Source organism: Corvus hawaiiensis, chromosome 15, assembly GCF_020740725.1.
Source record: "Corvus hawaiiensis isolate bCorHaw1 chromosome 15, bCorHaw1.pri.cur, whole genome shotgun sequence".
Taxonomy (NCBI): Eukaryota; Metazoa; Chordata; class Aves; order Passeriformes; family Corvidae; genus Corvus; species Corvus hawaiiensis.
In genome coordinates this window covers 20,459,276-20,477,225 of record NC_063227.1, presented here as the reverse complement: position 1 = coordinate 20,477,225, position 17,950 = coordinate 20,459,276, and the positions used below count along the sequence as shown (strand labels likewise).

The window sequence follows — 17,950 nt, the reverse complement described above, 5'->3', positions numbered from 1 at the left end:
GGGAAACACTGTAGGGTGAATTTAAGAAAACAGTTTTGTGTTGGTTTATTGTTTCTGTTTTTCCCTTGCCCCATCAGGGGACATGAATCAAACTGGTGATATTTTATGTACTGCCTTTGCCTATGGCATGTGCTCGGATGGAACCAGGCTGGAACAGGGGGAGTTCTGCAAGGCTCTCCTGGTGTGTAACCATTCAAGGGATGTTCCCGAATTCCAGCCCCAGTTTTGACCCCTAGAGTTCATTGCAAATACACATTCAAATTTTTTTTTTCAATGGTTTGATTACATTATCTACCAGTATCCTTTAGTTTGAAGTCAAATTTTTATTTTGTTTTAGTGGGCCTGGATAGATTCCCATGGTCCTGAGCACAGTATTTTGCCAGCTCTTCTAACAAAAGCAGTGTGTGAAGGCATTTGAGCTCCCTGTTTTGGTGTTTTTTAAAACATCTTTAATCAAGCAAGCTGAGCTGTTTGTGTGCATTCTGCAGTTAAGAGGAAGCAGAAGGCAGCACGGGGGTGGCTGCTGTGCCTGTGCTGCTGTAGCATCTTGGAGAGCAGCAGATGGCACGCTGCCCCCACAGCTGTAAATCCTCACATACGGGGCCTTGCTGGCAGCTATCTACAAATATGCAATAGACAGGCTCACACTTGGAAGCAGAAAAGTCAGACATACATCAAATGACTAAGTTAATACACATTTATATAAATATTCAGGATTGCTTGGATTGTTTTATTTACAGAATGGATAATGGAAATTTTTCATGCTTCAGCCACGTTGTAATGATTTTTTTTGCTCATATGCTTGCATACAGACAAACAGAAAATGGTTAGAGAATGGTGAAGAGTAATGAAAATGTGGAACAAGTCTTCTATATAAATATACAAATTTTATTCATTAATTAACTCATATTCTTAACCATGTGTGTGTAATAAGAGCAAGCTCATTACAGAGAAAGAGAATTGCCTAGGTAAATGAATGCATTCTTATTAACCAGCCCACTGGGGCTTACTGTCTGAGGAAGGATAGCAAAACCTTGGAGATTTCTTCCATGATGCTGTAATACTGTTCCAGTACAAAAATAATGCATCAAGATACTGTCCTTTGGAACAGACAAACCTTTGAATGAATATATGCATATTAAATTTCTGTTAAATACTGGGCTGGATTCTCTGGTCCTGTACAGGGCTGTTAATATTTGTCTATCAATTGTCTGTCAGTACATATTTTGTTTTAAATGCTGGTATGACTTAGTTTTCATAGGGTTATTGTTTTGTGGCATATTACTGGTTTGGATGCTGGCAGGGTAGTAGGAAGTGAGTTGTCTGGAGAAGCACTGCAGCGGCTTTACTGAAGTTGTAGCCCAACTGCCCTGAGTGGCAGCTGTAGATGATTGTAGTGCCACTGCTGTGAGCAGTGTAATGTGCACTGACATCATCAAACACGGAGTTTATTAGCCAAAATATCACTGCTTTGACTGAGACTGTTCCTTTGCAACATTCTTAACATACCAACAGCTATGCAGTTATGTATTTGTATTTCCAAGAGACACTGGACTGGGAGAAAATGATCACAAAAGAAAGGCTTTGAATTCAGAAGGATCTTCATAAGCTGGAGAAATTACCTGAAAGTTTAAAATGCTGGTGAAACACCATGCTTAGGAATGAAAGTTCTCTCTTAGAACTGTCCCTGGGACCTCTCTGGCTGGCAGTGTTATTTCAGGAAGTGCTGTGGAGCGTGAGCAGGGGTAAATCTGCAGTATGTGTTTGTTTAGCACATGAGAAAAATATGTCATCTTCGTGGCTGAAGTAGCAGAAATATTGTGTCAGGTGCTGGATTTTCTTATTCCATTTTGAATATTTAGCTCCGATTGGGGTTCATCTGGAATAATGCATCCAAATTTGGGCACCACACTTTGAGAAAACTGTAGATAAATGGGAGAGTAGGACACACAAATGAAATGCAGATGTTGCTTTGGTTTAGTTTAGCAAATAGAATACTGTAGTGGGACAAAAATCAAGGATGTTTTAGAAAATCGAGTTGTTTTAGACAAGCTGATCAAATATTTTCAGTGCCCTTCAAAGGAAAGATGGAGTGAAATGGGCTCAATTTGTAGCAAGGAGGACTTAGGGAAAGGTTTTTAACCATGCCAGTAAGGGAGTACTGGCGAGTGCTGCCCAAGAGAAGATGTGATTGATGTCCAGGTATAGTTAATCCATTGTCCCTGAAGTACAGAACAACCCAGAAGTCCTGCTGCTCTCATCTCCTGCTCCATAATCAGACCATTATAATTGGTCATGGTTGTTTGCTACGGCTTAGCCAGTGAAAAGGGTGGTCACAGGGGAGTGGGCCCTCCTGTTTGCAGTGTGCATGTCATGTCCATCAACCACTCATAAGGAATTTTTCTGTTATTTTTGGATTCTTTTTTTTAGCCTGGTATGTTTCAAGTAACTAATCACATCCATTTAAAAAGGAAAAATAATATGAGTACTTAGAGTGAAGAATTAGAAAAATTAGGAAGAATTAGAGTGTCTTTGCTGGCAGAGGAGTTTGAATCCTTTTCCAGATCAGAGTCCTCATTTATCCATGCTAAGGACGATTTCTTTGTAGTTATCCAGCCACACATGGGACATTCACTGGATAGCCTGCAGTGCAGAGACACTGCCTGGTGACATCTCTGCCAAGTTGTGTAACTTCCCAAGGCAGCAGAAGAGTGAAGTTGGAGGTGCTGAGAATGTGAGGATCTTGTTTGTTGTGGGGCAGAGCAGAGTTGTCACTTTATGAGCAAGTTCTTCATGAGTTCCATACAAGTTCTCACCTTGAAAGACTTGCTAGCCGGGACCTTTTCCTGCTGCCAAGCACATCAGACATTGCCCTTGGAGAGGTGAAAAAGCAACAGGAGGGGTTTGTAGCCTTCCCTGGAGTGGTTCAATGTGCAGCTCTTCCCAGCTCTCTTGGGAGAGGCTGGATCAGCCGCCCTTGGGATTTGGCTGTGACCGTCCCTAATTGGCCATTGGATATTGCCAGGGGTAAATAAAACTGGTATGTCTTGCTGATTAATGTACCAAAGGAGATGCAATTGAGCAAAGGTAGTTACTAAAATTTCTTCATTTCACTTAGAATTGTTAACCTGAAACAAGTTTAACACTAAGGGGACTTCATACTCGGGAGTTCTGACACTTGTAGCAGTTCAGGGTTCCACATGTACACTGTCACAGTGATTGGACAAAAAATATTGCTTTAATTGAAGACTTCTCCCTTGAGGTTGCATCAAGAGTTATTCTGAAAGTGTGTTCTTGAAAAATATATGCATAGAGACAGAAAATTCTTTTTATTGTTAGTCCCTTTGCATCTTATTTTTTGCGGGGGAATGCTTTTAGCAGTTAAATATTTCGTGATCGAAAATAGAATTATTTAGCGGACAATTCAGTGAGAAAGGAATGTGTCGGGAGGTGACTGCAGTTCCCAGGCGCAGAGCGGGGGCTCCGCGGCGCTGCCGCTCCCGGGCCGTGCCGAGCCCAGCGCGCGGCGCTGTTGGACCGGAGTTGGGCCGGGACCAGCGGAGCGATCTTCCAATGTCCCCGTGATCTTCACCAGGGCGGCTGCGTGTGCAGGGGCGGCGTTGGTTTTGTCTGTTAGAAGGAAATTTGTTATTAAAATGCATTTAGGCAAGCTCTTTACTGTGAAGCAGTTCCTGGTTCCCTGCTCGGATCTTCCTCATCCGGGGGTAGCCCTGAAGGAGCTCAGGGAAGGCCTGGGGTGGTCAATCCGTCCCAGGTGGCTGCAGTTCGAGGGAACCCTCTGGAAATGAGGAGCTCTGGCAATGGGGTGTTCCAGCAAGCCATGCTTTTATTTTGCCCCAGCTTTAAGTAGCAGTGCTAGGGAGCCGAGGCAGGCAAGCAAGGAGTGGGAATTCTGGCTCCAGTGTTTCTGGGGAACAGCCGCACGTACACAGGAGAGATGCAGCCATCACCCGACACCAGAGGGTTGTTGATCACACGGTCTGGGAGGCTGGGCTGGGTTTCAATCCGGGGCAGGGGAGAGGGAAGAAGGAAGTAGGAGTATGCATTAATTTTTTATAAAGAGCCTTTCCCAGTGCAAGTTAAAGCATGATTATAAAGTGGGGCTGGGAAGATGCAAAGGGCATTTCTTACTGTATACTGCATGTATTCTGTTCGCTTATGTGGTCAGTACAAAGAGCTGTGTTAACATTTAGGACTGCATCTCTACGTGTTTTTAAAGCTTTTAAATTATAGACTCGGCAGATCTGCATTATCATAAAAAAGTATCTCAAGGGTTTAGAATTCAGACTACAGAGCGTTTAGAGCGGAGGAGAAAAATACAGTTTTCTTGCTGGATGGTGTTTGCAGTAGCTGAAAGCCAGAAGTGTATGTAGCCAGGTGTCACCTAACCACTGAACACAGGCTCGTCCTCTCACCTGGAGCGGCTGTTCTCTTGACTTCTTACGTTGAGATTTCTTCAGGTTTTGTATATTTCTTTGATTACATTGCCTGCAGACATAGAAGCATGACCGAGCAAAAAAGGGAAATACACTTGGTTGTGCAGCGTGTGACCACTTTTCCCCTGTGTAATAGGAGACCAGAGATCTGTAGCAGTCCCACTGCCTTCAGTGGGATCCTTGCAGGTGGAGGGGCTGAGCTGTGAGGGGCTCATCAAAGGCTCTGGGCCCTGGCATCTCCATGATTAATGATATCTTAACCCTTATGAATGATTATCCTTTCCTGGCTGTAAAATACATACACTGTTTTATTTCATTACCATGAGGTGAAGATCCCAACACTGACAGGTGCTGGGAATTAGCAGGCAGTTTTGAAATTGTTCTGTGCACTAGAAATTAGATCTCATTTTAATTCAGCTTTTCCAAACTAGTAAATGAGGTTAATGCCATACATATTCAGCTGATATGGATGAAGAAATTGATATAAAGTAGATCAACATAGCTACAGGGCTACTTTAATTTATACGTAAAGAGGCAGTGATAAATGAAAGTAATGTAGTAGTGGTCACTAAACTCCTCAGCCATCAGGGATTCAATAGTGTTAGCTGCTCATTAAAGACATGTTTGGGGTTACCTCAAATAGAAATTTGAAAAGAAATAGCCAACTAACCCTTAATTATCAAAACATAGAAAATACTAATTATGCCTTAATTAGCTTTTCTTTTAATGTACTGAAATTGTTACTTTTTGTGTAGCACAAATGGATAGTTATATCAACAATAAATAGGTTGTTTTAATAACTTTCTTTTACCTCTGGGAAAACCACACTCCAATTTTTAATATGCAATAATGCTTCTCTCTAGCCTGTAGGAGATGAAAATTATTAAGTAGCTTTATTTTTTGAAGATCTTACAGCAGCTTTGGGAAGAATTATTTCACTATGCATCAATTATTTTTAATTGAACTGAATATATTTCAGATTGCATGAAATGCCTCTCATTTAAGTTTAACATTTAGAGTTTGTTAAGGAAATATCACAGTGTGAATTGGATACAAGTTACTTCTGTGGCATATTCTAGGAAAAATAAAAAATAGTTGTTTCAGAAGAAAAATATTGTCACTGTGTATTTCCCTTCACTGGGCCAAGTCCCATTTCTACTCTGTTTCATATCTCCCACACTGTTCTCATCCAACCTCCCCGTAGTTTATATAGGAAAAGAAAGTAGGGATTGGCTTGGGTGGGTCTGGGATCCATCTGGTGCTGCTGGAAAGCTCCAGCAGCTGTTGCACAATTCCTTTCTTTGGAGGCACCCCAGAGCCCTCCTCAGTGGGTGTGTGCAGGGAAGGAACGGCCAAAGCACAACCGTGTGTGGTTTATCAGACACAACAGGTTTCTGCTTTTCCAGCTAAATGATGGGAGGGAAGCACTGAGTAGTGCTGGTCATAAAAAATCCAAATTCACTTAGCTGCCCAGGCTGAATTAAATAGAAGGTAATTGCTAGTACTAAAGTCAAAATAAGTAGATAGCATTGACCAAAGATGGCAGGTTATTTCCAAATAAGTAGAAATTATAGAAACATCTTCAGATTCTTACGAGTGACTTTTTGTGAACTTCTCCTTTTAAACATTTGTAGCCGTAAATTGGAGCAAGTGTTGTGCTTACCTGCAGATATTTAGATGTTGCAGGATACCAACTTACAAGTCAAAAAGATTTCGAGTGTCTTCTGTACATATGGCATTCAGTGTGGTCCAAATTCAGTATGTAAAATTAAATGGACAAATACAGTTGTATAATTTGACAAGTAATTTCCAGGTTGTTTTAGTCATAGCTTGAAAGAAAAAAAAATGTTTCTAAACCTTTAAAGAGCAAAAATGAGATAAGAACATTTAATGTTTCTCAAATTAAACATCTGTTTCCTGCATGGAGGCAGCCTCAGAACTAGTCAAATCTGTAGCTCAAAGTTTTAAGTGTGGGACCTTTTTGTGGGATTGGAGGTGTCAGTTTGGCTAGCAACAGCTTGGTGTTTAGAATCATCAGGGGGTTTGGGAAAAAATTAGGGTTTTTTTTTATTCTCAACCTCAGAAAAGATGTTGCTTCATGTGTATTTGAATTCCTTTGGTTCCCTGCTCTTTGAGGCTCTGACCTCTTGACTGGCTTACCAATTTCTAGCAAGTTTAGGAGCTACAGAAGATTTATTCAAGTAAATGTTATTCAGGCAGATCTCCTTTCATGTTTTTTATCACAGTTCCTGTCCTGCCATGAGCAGAAAGAACTTTCAGCAAATATTCCTGAACCAGTATTTGAACTTATTTAATTGCCTAAAGATTGGACAAGCTAAGTAAATTTTGCCAGGGTGTCTAAAATTGTGTAGTTATTTTTAATTCCGGATTGTGGCTTGCACTGAGAACCATCTTGCTTCATGTGAAAAATAGTTGGATTTCATTTGAAGAAATCTAATATTTTGGAGGATTCTTTAAGTACTTTGTGGAGAATTTTTTTGGGTTTCTGTTGTTAAATTTAAAAAGTGACAACAGTAAACAATGTGAGCTAGAATCTGTGACATTGTAGTTCATGGGATTGGCCAGCAATACTTAGTAACAAAGCCTTGGCAAACCTTAAATCACAATGTGTGTCTTTTAACTGCTTTCAGAAATTTCTTTATTGAATTTCTCCATTACTTGGAGATTCTGTACAGCAAACACACTATCAGGGCATAGAGACAAACACTCAGAACTTTGTGAAATCATAAACACTGGGTTCCTCGTTGAGGAGCAGGTTGACTTGTAAATTATTCTTCATTTTACACGTCCTCAATTGCATGATTTATATGTGGTTTTATGCATGAATCGATGCTTTTCTTCCTGGACTGTACAGCACGTTCACGTCTGCATTTGCTTGGGGAACTTTTATTGTGCTTTCTCTTTTCTCAGATTTTACATTATATACTCCTGCCTTCCTCCTTCTCTTACAATGCTGTTTAAAATATTTAAGTCCTTAAAACCTCCTTTTCTTTTATTTTCCCTCTGAAGTGCGGTGTGTTTGCTGTTCTGTCACTTACACCTTTGTCTCACTAACTCATCAGCTTTTGACTCCTTGCTCATGACAACTAAAACCTGCATGAATCATTCTAGAGATATTCTTTAATCACATGTTTGCAATTAAAGCACTGGTTTAAGTGCCATGCTATTTTACTTTAGAATTTTATAACGTGAATTGGGCAATACTAAAAATAAATAATAAGCATAGTTCAGTTCTTCACTTGGCTGTAGCTGAGCTTTATTTTGTAGCTGCTAATAAAGGCACATTATCATGTTCAGGGATTGCAATTATCGTTGAAATGTGTATGTCCATTAACTGCAACATTAGGCTGAGGATATAATTACTGTCTAGAGCCAGTATCTGTGTAAAGTCTATGATGCTATTAAGCTATAAGCAATATTTGTAAACTAATATTTAAACATTTCAGAATTGATTCCATCACTTGCAGACTTAAAATCTAATCCTACTTCCACTCCAAATTATTGATGATTTAAGTGTTTGGCAAATGTATTATTGAGTTATTTGGATGTGAGTGTAATTTGTGATGTGAGAATTCTTCTAATAGCAAATACCCAGAATTAACTGAGCTGGTGGCAGGAGGAGAGAGAAGCTGTGGTGACAACAAAATGCTGATAAAATAGTGGCACAGTGTGTCACAAAATGCTGCAAACAGGATTCATTTTTCTCCGAGTTACATTTCAGACAATTTAGTACATCAATTTAACTGCATAAAAACCTGTTTCATGCTTAGAAGACAACAAGGAAAAGACTTTCCTAACATCACAAGCGTGTTTTAAAGAGGAATGAGGTTGAGTTTATTGATTTGCTTTGTGAAAAATTCTAGTGTTTCTGCTGGCAGAAGAACATGAAATTGCCTGTGAAATTAGGTGGATAGTTCATTTACAAAACTAGTCTAAGCCACCTGTAAGTAATTCCACACATGTGGAGATGTTTGGATCTGTAATGAAATGACCTTTTTCTACATTTTGTTTTATATGCAAAATATGCATGGTAGTAATTGACTTTTAAGTGCTTGTGCAAATTCATTTTCTGTTGTATTTCCTTGGCACGTGAGTGACAGCCACCACTTTGGTTAATTTGGTTACCTGACCCAGTAATGGATAGCTAGGGAATGCTGTTTGGGAGTAAACGTTAAGAGAATCAGTCTTTCAGCATTTTTCATCTTATTTTGAATGCAAGTGCGTTTCAAATTTTTCGAGGACAGAGGAACTATTACATTGCTTAGTGATTTTCTTCTGGTACAGATATACCTAATAGATACCTAATATAATTCCTCTCTCTGCTTTACAATAGTTGCTTTGAATTCAGCTTTCATGTGTGTCTGCTTTGTGGCTTACCAGCCTCTGCTCTGTCTTTGATGGCCGGTCTTGGTTGTTCTGACACTACTTATGTTTGCTGCCCACATCACTAAATATGACTTTGTATTTATTAGATTGTTTGTATTTTTTATGTTGATTATGTTCTTTGTTTTAAAATTCATGTATTTCACCTCAAGCAGGTTCTCTTCTCTGAGTAACCTCTAACTGTGGGACCTTTTCACTTGTGCTGCATATCCCAAACCAACTTAGCAAGAAGGAAAAAGTAGCAAATAGGGCATCTTGAGGGAAAAACAACCCCAGCAACTCAGGCTAACTTATGACTTACTCATCTAAAAGATACTGGTTTTGTTGCTGTGCATTGGCCTTGAATCCTCATTATTTAAGTAGCTTAATGAATTAATTTAACAGACCTTGCAGTATGTAAATTAACCATCAGAGTTCAGAGCTGAGTGAATAATTCTTTAACATTAGACTACAGAAATTTTTATGATTCAAGTTAAACTTAATTATGAGATTGCTTATTGCATGTCTGTGTGATTCAAAGAGAAAAAATATGCAAAATAATAAATCACAAGTACATTTGTCAAAAAAAGAACAATCCAGTAAAATCCTAGGAGACTGGAAAATTCTTGTTGATTCTGGGTGAGTTATCCACCATTCTGTTTGGGTCCTGAGATCGTGGTGTGCACTGGCCAGCACTGATGGAAGGGAGGTTCTGTGATTTTACCTGACCAGTTGTTTAGACTCTCCTTCAAAATTACTTAAGAATTGAACTTAGTTACCAGCAGCTAGTCTATGACAAAAACAGTCCTCTAGATGATCTTCTGGATTTTCCTTTAGAATAGTGTTGTCAGTTTAGATTTATAAAGGGGAATATGTATTTGTCTGGCAGTGTTCTTAAACAGGAATTGTTTCACAGCACTTACTTCAGTTCACGGAATTTTTTTTTCCCTGAGAAAATACTTAACCCAAGTAGTAATCTTCCCAAGTAGTTTTATGCACTGATGATTTCTATTCTTACATGTGAAACAAAGTTGATAATTGAGTAGATAAAGTCAGACTTCCACACTTTGTGACCTCAAGGTCAGTTGGTTTTGACCTTACAAAAAACTGAGTGTTAAACATGGCATGGGAACTGTCCATCACTTGGGGTATTTTGTGCTTATTTTGTTATAGTTGTAAGTTCTGAGTTAATCCAGAATTGCAAAGGACAGGCTGTTTCTCCTTTTACCTTTTATTCTCGTATCTCTAGTCCTGGTTTTTTAATTAAATAGGATTGGACAGTTTACATTCCTATTATGGTCAATTAATTTTTTTTTCCATGCTTTTTAGTTATTTACAAGTATTTGTGTGGAAAGATCAATGTTGGCCTGACCAAGTGTTCATGGAGCAGCATGTACAGAAACCTTTGTTTCTTTTATCAAGCTGTTGTCACCTAACCAGCAATGCATCACTTCCAGTCCAGCAGACAGAAAGTCAGTGGAGCTGAGTTCCTGAGGACTGTTTCCTGCAGAGCAGCAGCAGTCATGTCCAGTATATAGTATGAGAAACCTTTTGGGGTTTGAGACACAAATGAGGCTTCAGCTAGTTCCTCTGTTTTGCAGTTCCTTTGATCTGGATACTTTCCAGATGCATGAAGTCATCAGATTTCTGAATCAATTTTTCAAAATTTGTTTTTTGGACTGCCCTTGGCTTCGCATGAGTTATGTAGACACTGTCTGAGAGCGTCAGATGAAGAAAACATCCACATCACTGTAAAATGCTTCCTGGTGAATTAAGGGAAAGGACTCCTCTGAGGCAGGTGAGATGTCATACCCCCTTCCTTCCTTTTGCACCTGTGTGACAATAACTGTACCAAGAAAGGTCTGCACAGACATCTCTGCATTTTGCTCAGTCAAGGAAAGAGCTTCCAGCAAGCACTCCTGTTCCTATTTGGGTGTCAGTTTGTGGCTCATCCGAACATTTTGATGATACTTGCACTCTGATCTTTACTTTTTTTTCCCTTTTCTGCTAAATATTTGAACAATTTGCGCTTTTCATCCTATTTTATTGTACCATTAGGAAAAGCTGTAAAGTGTTTTCAAATGTCAAGTTTAACTGGGAAAATACTTTAAAAATAATAAATACAGAGGCTGCTTTTGGTTATGTGGTTTGCTTTGGTGTTGAAAAGCCAAAGAGCACACAAGGTATGGTGTTAGAGGGTCCCAGAGAGTGTTTTTTCTCCAGGAAGAGGAAAGTGAACCCATTGCCGCTCTATTGTTTCCCTTTTTTTACACAAGAAATTAGCATCTTTCTGGGAGACCTTGTGGCAAACCAACCTACCTTGGCTCGTTCTCCTCCTTAGGGAATATTTGGCTTGTCACCTGCAGTTCTAGGACCACTCATGAAGGCCCAGGTGACAGGTCAGCGCTCTTAAGCGTGCTTTCCATCCAAGTAAGGTGAGCCATGAGAGATGAGCAGCTTCCATTTAGGAATACAGTAGGGCTGGTATAGATATTCTGAAGAAGCCTGATTCTTCAGAAGCGTTCAAGCTGTTAACATTAGTTTATTTTTTCAAGGCCAAACTGCTTAGGCTAGAAACCTTTTCCTACACCTTGTCAACCATTTTGAATATGTTTAGAGAATGAACATGTTAAAGGTTAGGAATTCCCATGGTCTTCCTTAAATATCCAGTCTTCTGCTGTTTGTTCAGAGTATTGAATTCCCTAACTTTGACTAATGAGACTCTTGAGGGTGTTCATAGCATGCTATGAACTCAACGACTCCAACTGAGATCAGGATTGACCGCTTTTCCTGCTTGTGCCGTCCGTGATCTTGGCTCTACAGGACACTGGAGAATTTTCCAAAGTGGAAACTAGGACAATTTGTAACTTTCTTACAGAAAGCAAGTTCACCAGCAGGTCTGCATGAGCTGGAGATTCCGGCTCTTGTCGCAGTGGTAGCACACGGACATCGTTCTGTGTCACACTCGCTGCTGCCGGTGCTCGGCCACACCACGAAATGGGGCTCTGCCGAGAGTCATCCCAAATCTCCTGTACTTTGCATGAGAACAAGGTGTTCTGCTTCTTATTGCTGGTGTGAAAATGTCATCTTCTGGTTTAGAGACATAAGCCCCAGATGTGGGTTTTCTGATAGCCTCACACAGACCTGGGGAGCTTGTGTTTCTATCTACCCCATCATTTGAGACTTTCACATCTTTTTGGAAGTTGATATAAAGATTTCAAACTAATTTTGTGTAGACAAATACACATCTTGTGAGTTATAAACAAATACTGATTTCTTGAACAGTTGACCAAAATAATCTCGTACCAATTCACTGAAGAACTAGTTGTTCCTAGATCAGGAAAGGGATTTTAGAGTTTTTACTGGACAACAACTGCAGAGGAAATAATTCACTAGCAGTTGTGATTCCTTTTACCTCATAGGGGGAGGTATCTCCTATCGTTCCTTGCACATGTGTATGGTAGTATATGTAGCTTTTTGAATCAGGTTTTTACTTACCATCCTTCAAATTCTTGTAAACTATGATCATTGGAAATTCTAATGCAATGAAGTGAGAGTGGCCAGTTGCTTCTCTGGATTCTCTCCTAATACTAGTGATTTCATCCTTCTACTGATCAGGAGTTTCTGAACCTGGTGAAGTCATTTGCTCTGTCAATCACTTTGAAGTTCATTGAGAGCTGATAAATGCTACTTTTTTCCTCAGCATCATCATCTTTTAGAAAAGTTGTTCGCTCGAAGTATGGCAAGAGTCTTCAAAGTGTTAGAGACTTGTTCTAACTGCACAGGCTTTGCAGCTGCCTTCAGTTTATACAGCCCCCTGCATAAGTTATTTATACAGCCCTCTGCATAAGTTATTTCTGAGTGTTGTGGCACCATGGCTAAATTTAGTGCAGTACCAGGACTGCTTTGTAAAGCTGCCAGTATCCTTGGAAGCTAAGGAAGAAAGGTGTTCTGAACTACTGGGATTTTAAGGAAATTCATACTTTGTAAAGTAAATCTAATGATTTGTGTTTATTAGTATTTGTGGTGATCCTTTTTAAAATAGCTTTAATTATACATGTTGTGAAATCCACTGTATCCTTTACAAATAAATAAATCAGTCACATCTGTTGGGAAGTGTGGGCTGTGTGAGAGGCAGAGGGTCAGCAGAGGGAGCACAAGGAAACAAGCAGGACTGCGCTGTGTTATGGACTGGGGTGGGAGTGCTTCTGCTGAACATGCACTGAATAATCAAATACCTGTTTGTTTGGTAGTGTATAAAGATTTAATCGCTGGAACACTTTCAGGCTGCCACCATGAATACTTAGATGGTGAATGATACAAAGTTATTTCTGGAAGTGCATAAACCTGTCAAGTGGGACTGTTCTATGATATGGGGAGATGTTTCTATCGCCAGCCTTGGATTACTTTTTGCAGTTCAACTTTGTTTTAGTTTGCCTTTTGCTCTCCTCCTGTGCCAATAAGCAAATACTTGTGCAAATGCATCCATCCTGTTCACCTCTGGAGGGCCAGGGGGAGGGGAAGCACGTGGGTGGAGGCTGCTTGCTCTGCGGAGTTTCCACACACATGCTGGTGGCATTAAGCTTCCTGCTTGCCTTGACACTACTTTGGCCCAAAACCAGGGAGCAGATATTTTTGAGAAATATATGTTTCATTTTTAAGCGTGCTTAACCTTAATAGTTATGACAGATTTTTAAAAATATGTGCATTTGAGACAGCATTAATAATTCACGTGTGTTTCATTAAGAAAAAGAACAAACTGTCTATAGCGCCATTAAATTCTTACTTGGCTAAGATCATCAAAATTTAGATGACCTAAAATGGTACCTTGTTGGGGTCATAATATGCCGCTTGAAAAAAATACCCTGTGATTTAGTTTTGATTCTGACAATACTCAAAAGGATTTGTTATGTCTTACAGACCTTTCTGCAAACTACTAATGGGATGAACACAATATATCACTTTTATAATAGTGAGCTATTAAAGGCAAACATAAAGCAGTCTGAAGCCCATAAGTGCTGCCAACAGCTCCTGCTTTAATGAATTCCCTTTTAGATGTCCATTAAATGCTCATGGCAAATGTACTCATAATGGAAATGGCAAATCTAAATGGGTAGATATGAATAATCCATGGAGTTTAAATTCTGTTTATGATCATCTTCACATTTAGTTTTCAAGACAACGCAGTTTAGTTTTCATTACAGTTTGGAATAAAGAGGACAGGGAGTAATTGATTGCTTCAAGCAGATTAAAATCAATGGGTTGCTTTTCAAAGAACCCGTTCAATGCAGTAATTTCAACTTTAAACATTGATTTAGGGAACTCAACACAAAATGTTTTGTGCCGTGTGAACTTTTATGTGGAAAGACTAATACTAATTTTATTTCTATATATCTGTATATAGAAATATATAGAGGTTGTTATCAGTATGTGCATGAGTAAACAGTGATCTATAGTAAGTTATTTTGGTATTATTGCACTCATATAATGAATCAATGAGATTCCCGTCATCATTGGGATACTGTTTGTAAACCATTAGCACACAGAAATTACAGCCCATCATACATCATTACTGTGATTGAGGCTTTATTACCATATTCTCAAATTGCTTGCTTGCTATAAAACTAAATAGACACCAGACAACTATAGGTAGACGATAGACTGTGCATTATTGGACTGGAGTAATGAAGGATTATTGTAGCATAATGGGGCACAACTTATGAGGAAAATAAACTTGGCAGCAAAGGAAAGCTTGAGTGTTTTTAATGTTTGTTGTTACTGCTTTAAAGGTCAAATATATTTGTTATGATGGAGTTACTGTTTCCTTATTTCATGAATCATACACTTTTTGTGTTCCACATAGGCCTTGTTTTATACTTAAGCATTTAAAATGCAGGAACTGCACTACACCTTTCGACTCCAGAGGTGGATTTGCAGCTTTGGAGGGAGTGGTGTGGTTGTCGAGGTCCTGGGGTGGGTGAGAGCATGTCCATAGCTCTACACACGTTGGTTTTGTGCTGGACAGAGGAAGGAAAGAAAAATTGCATCAACAGACATCAGCTGTTAAATGTGATTTAAGTTCTCCAAGCACACAAAGTATGCATTAGGAATTTTGGGAGCTGTAGTGAAAGGATTTATGATACCTCCATTTTAAAAGATGAGAGGACACACTGAATTTGGACTTGGGGAATTTAGCAGTCTCTTGTGACAGAACCAGGGGCTTTACAGTACAACACCAGTATGCACAGGATATGTTCAAAGCATTATTTTCTCCAGCTACAGAAAAAATATGTTTTAGAAGATTAAATTACTTCACTTTTCTAAATTTTGGAGTGAGGCCCATAGCCACCCAGTGTTAGTCTCAAAGACTCAATGGAAAGAGACCTGCAGCTCCAAAGGCAGTTCTGTATCTTGAGCCCACTGATGAACTTTCTCTCTCCCACCTTCATTCCCACCTCCTTGCTCACAGCTTGCCCATTTGCTTGCCCTGATAGTCTCCTGCTTCTTTCACAAGGAATTCCTGTGATACTTGTCTTTGGAGTGACATGTGAGATCACTCATCCTTGAGGGATTTTTTGGTTTTGTTTGGTTTGGTGAGGTTTTTGTGCATAGAATTTAAGACGTGCTCTAACGGGATTTATTCTGGCCAGGCTGGGGAGTCAGTCAGGCTGAGGAGTAAAGGAAACCTTCAGGGTTTCTGAAGGGGTTCCAGGTTATTACCATCATCAGGGGCTTGTGTTTCAGTAGGACCTACAAGCCTTGCTTGTGTTCCAGTACCGAACTATTGGTGTATGAATCTGAGATGGGCTGTAACAACATTTGTGGCTTTACCAAGGGGTGTCATCAGCCACAGTGAAAATGTGATGATGATTTGTGAGACATCATCGTGGACAAGTGTACAGTGAAAGGCTGGACCCTTACAACAAGCAGGAAAGAAAACCAGACTGTATGTGGCTGGATACCCCTGTGCAGCCTGGCGATGGGATTCACTCTCCGGGAGTATTCTTTTATTACAAAACTTGAATGATTGGCTGCTGAGTGATGACAAATCAAGTTTGCCCTACTATACCTTGGCTGGGAGCTCAGGGGCTCAGTTGTATTCTCCCAGCTCTTTCCAGTGGCAGTACCTGTGTTGACTCTAGGAACTGTTATTTAACACAGACATCTAACATATTTCTTGTGGAGGAATAATTTTTAAATACAGGCATAAAATTCACTTCACTAGGCAGTGCTAATTCTCTCTATTACCCAAAGTATAAAGTGTGCTTGAGAACAAATATTTGTAATTATTTCCAGTTCTCTTGAGTTGGATGTTGTATTTGAAAAATAGTCTGTCAGAATGCTTAGTTATAAATAAGTGTTGACACTTTTTTATAGAGTTTCTTTGGATAAAAGCTCGAGGACAGAATGAGTAAATGTATTTGAATGTTAATGCAATTCTTCATGTAGGTATTTAACCATTTTGAAGTATACTCCAATCAGCTCTGCCAACCCCATATTTGAGCGGAGAGCCAAAGTCAGATATAGATTTACTCAAGGCTTTCTTAGTACACAGAAATGCTTGATTTCTCTTTTTCATCAAAGCTAGTTCTGATTTTAGCATTGTCAGAAAACAGTTGTTCTAACAGTAAAGACCAGGTATAGTCTGGAGATAACTGAGATTCTAAGGCTTTCACCTAAGTTTCTTTAAATAAAAATACTTAATCTGCTAATCACTCAATTGTGATTCATGACCCATTTTTATTGCAAGTTAGATTTAGCAAGTGTGAATAACCAGTGAAGAGATAAATGTGTTCTTTAGTTTTGGGTGTGTTTTGGTTTTTTGTTTCCCCAGTAGTAGGAAGTTCCTGTATAATTGTGAATGTATTTATGTCTTCGTGACCTCACAGGTGTTACAACGTTTTCATTATGAATGTTTGTTGTTAAAGAGGGAACATAGGAATAGCCTTTGAACTCCTGGCATTTCGCATGTGTTGCTGTTCTCCCCAGCGCGGTTTGTGACAGCACCTCTGCTGTCACAGTCACACAGGGAGAACAGAGGGGCTGTTCTCACGCCCCATTCTCTGTCATCCCCACAGCATGAGGAGGAGTGAAAAGGCAAAGTGCTCTTAGCTCTGTTTAAGTTCCTCTTCCACAGCAATGCTTTTCTTCATGTATTCTTTCAGTTCCACCTCTGGTCTTCCATATCATCGAAGTGTTCCTGCTTGGTGACCTCTCCTGTGCTGACAACCCAACTGAAGGCAGTTGTTGTCTTCCCCTTCTGAGGAAGGCATGTCCTTTGAAAGGTAAGTGCATTTTCTTTACTACTTGTAAGATCTGTGTGTCCATTAAGCCATATTCTGCTTTGAGACTGAAGAGCATCTTCATGATTTTCTTCTTAGAAAAGTGTTGATATACTTTACTGCAGGTAGAAATCGAGATTATCTCCGTACTTTCTGGTAATCTCAAATGATTGTTAGTCTGCTGACACAATAATGACTGTGGTCTTGTACACAAAGACCTTGCTGTTTCTAGGAGAATCTTTCCCCATCATCGCTGCAATGAGGGAATTGTGTCCAGCACTATCCAAACTGTAACGTGGATGTGGTTGAAATCTCTGTCCATGCATGTTATAAATGAGCACACACATGGGCAGAGATCCTGAAGGAAGAGCTGCATGGACATGGTGTGGACCTGGCACTGCAAGGGTTCTGCAACTGGGAAGGGTCTCATTTGAATAAAAAGCTAATTTTCTGCTCAAAATGAATCCGTAGTAGACATAGGAACTGTTGGGAGGGGAACTGATGAAGATGTCACAGCTCCAGGACTCACACTTGGTGAAGTTTGATAGTACAGGTTCATGGTCCGCTTCAGCTGCTGTAAAACCTCTCTGCAGCTGAAAAGGTAATGGTGCATTTTTGTCCTGCATTGTCATTGCTGTGTGTGGCTGGGTGGGGTTCGCTGTCTCTCCGTGTCAGGACTGGCTTTTGCTCCTGCCTGCAGAGTTGCCAGGGTGGGAGCTGCTGTGGATGTGGCTATCTTGTGAAAAAACATATGGGTTGATAATTCTTCTCTACTATTTACTTTTATTGTACTATTATTCTCAGGTGTGTCTACACCTGTCAGAAAGG

The 17,950-nt window shown here is 39.8% G+C and overlaps 1 long non-coding RNA gene across 7 annotated transcripts in view; it reads left to right on the top strand.

Moving 5' to 3' along the window:
• LOC125333549 overlaps positions 1-17,950 on the top strand; it is a 135,278-nt gene that overhangs the window by 15,982 nt on the left and 101,346 nt on the right. For all 7 annotated transcript variants that reach the window (XR_007206911.1, XR_007206910.1, XR_007206907.1 and 4 more), the window contains one exon: positions 17,006-17,125. This is a non-coding gene — a long non-coding RNA (uncharacterized LOC125333549). The remainder of the gene's footprint in view (positions 1-17,005; positions 17,126-17,950) is intronic.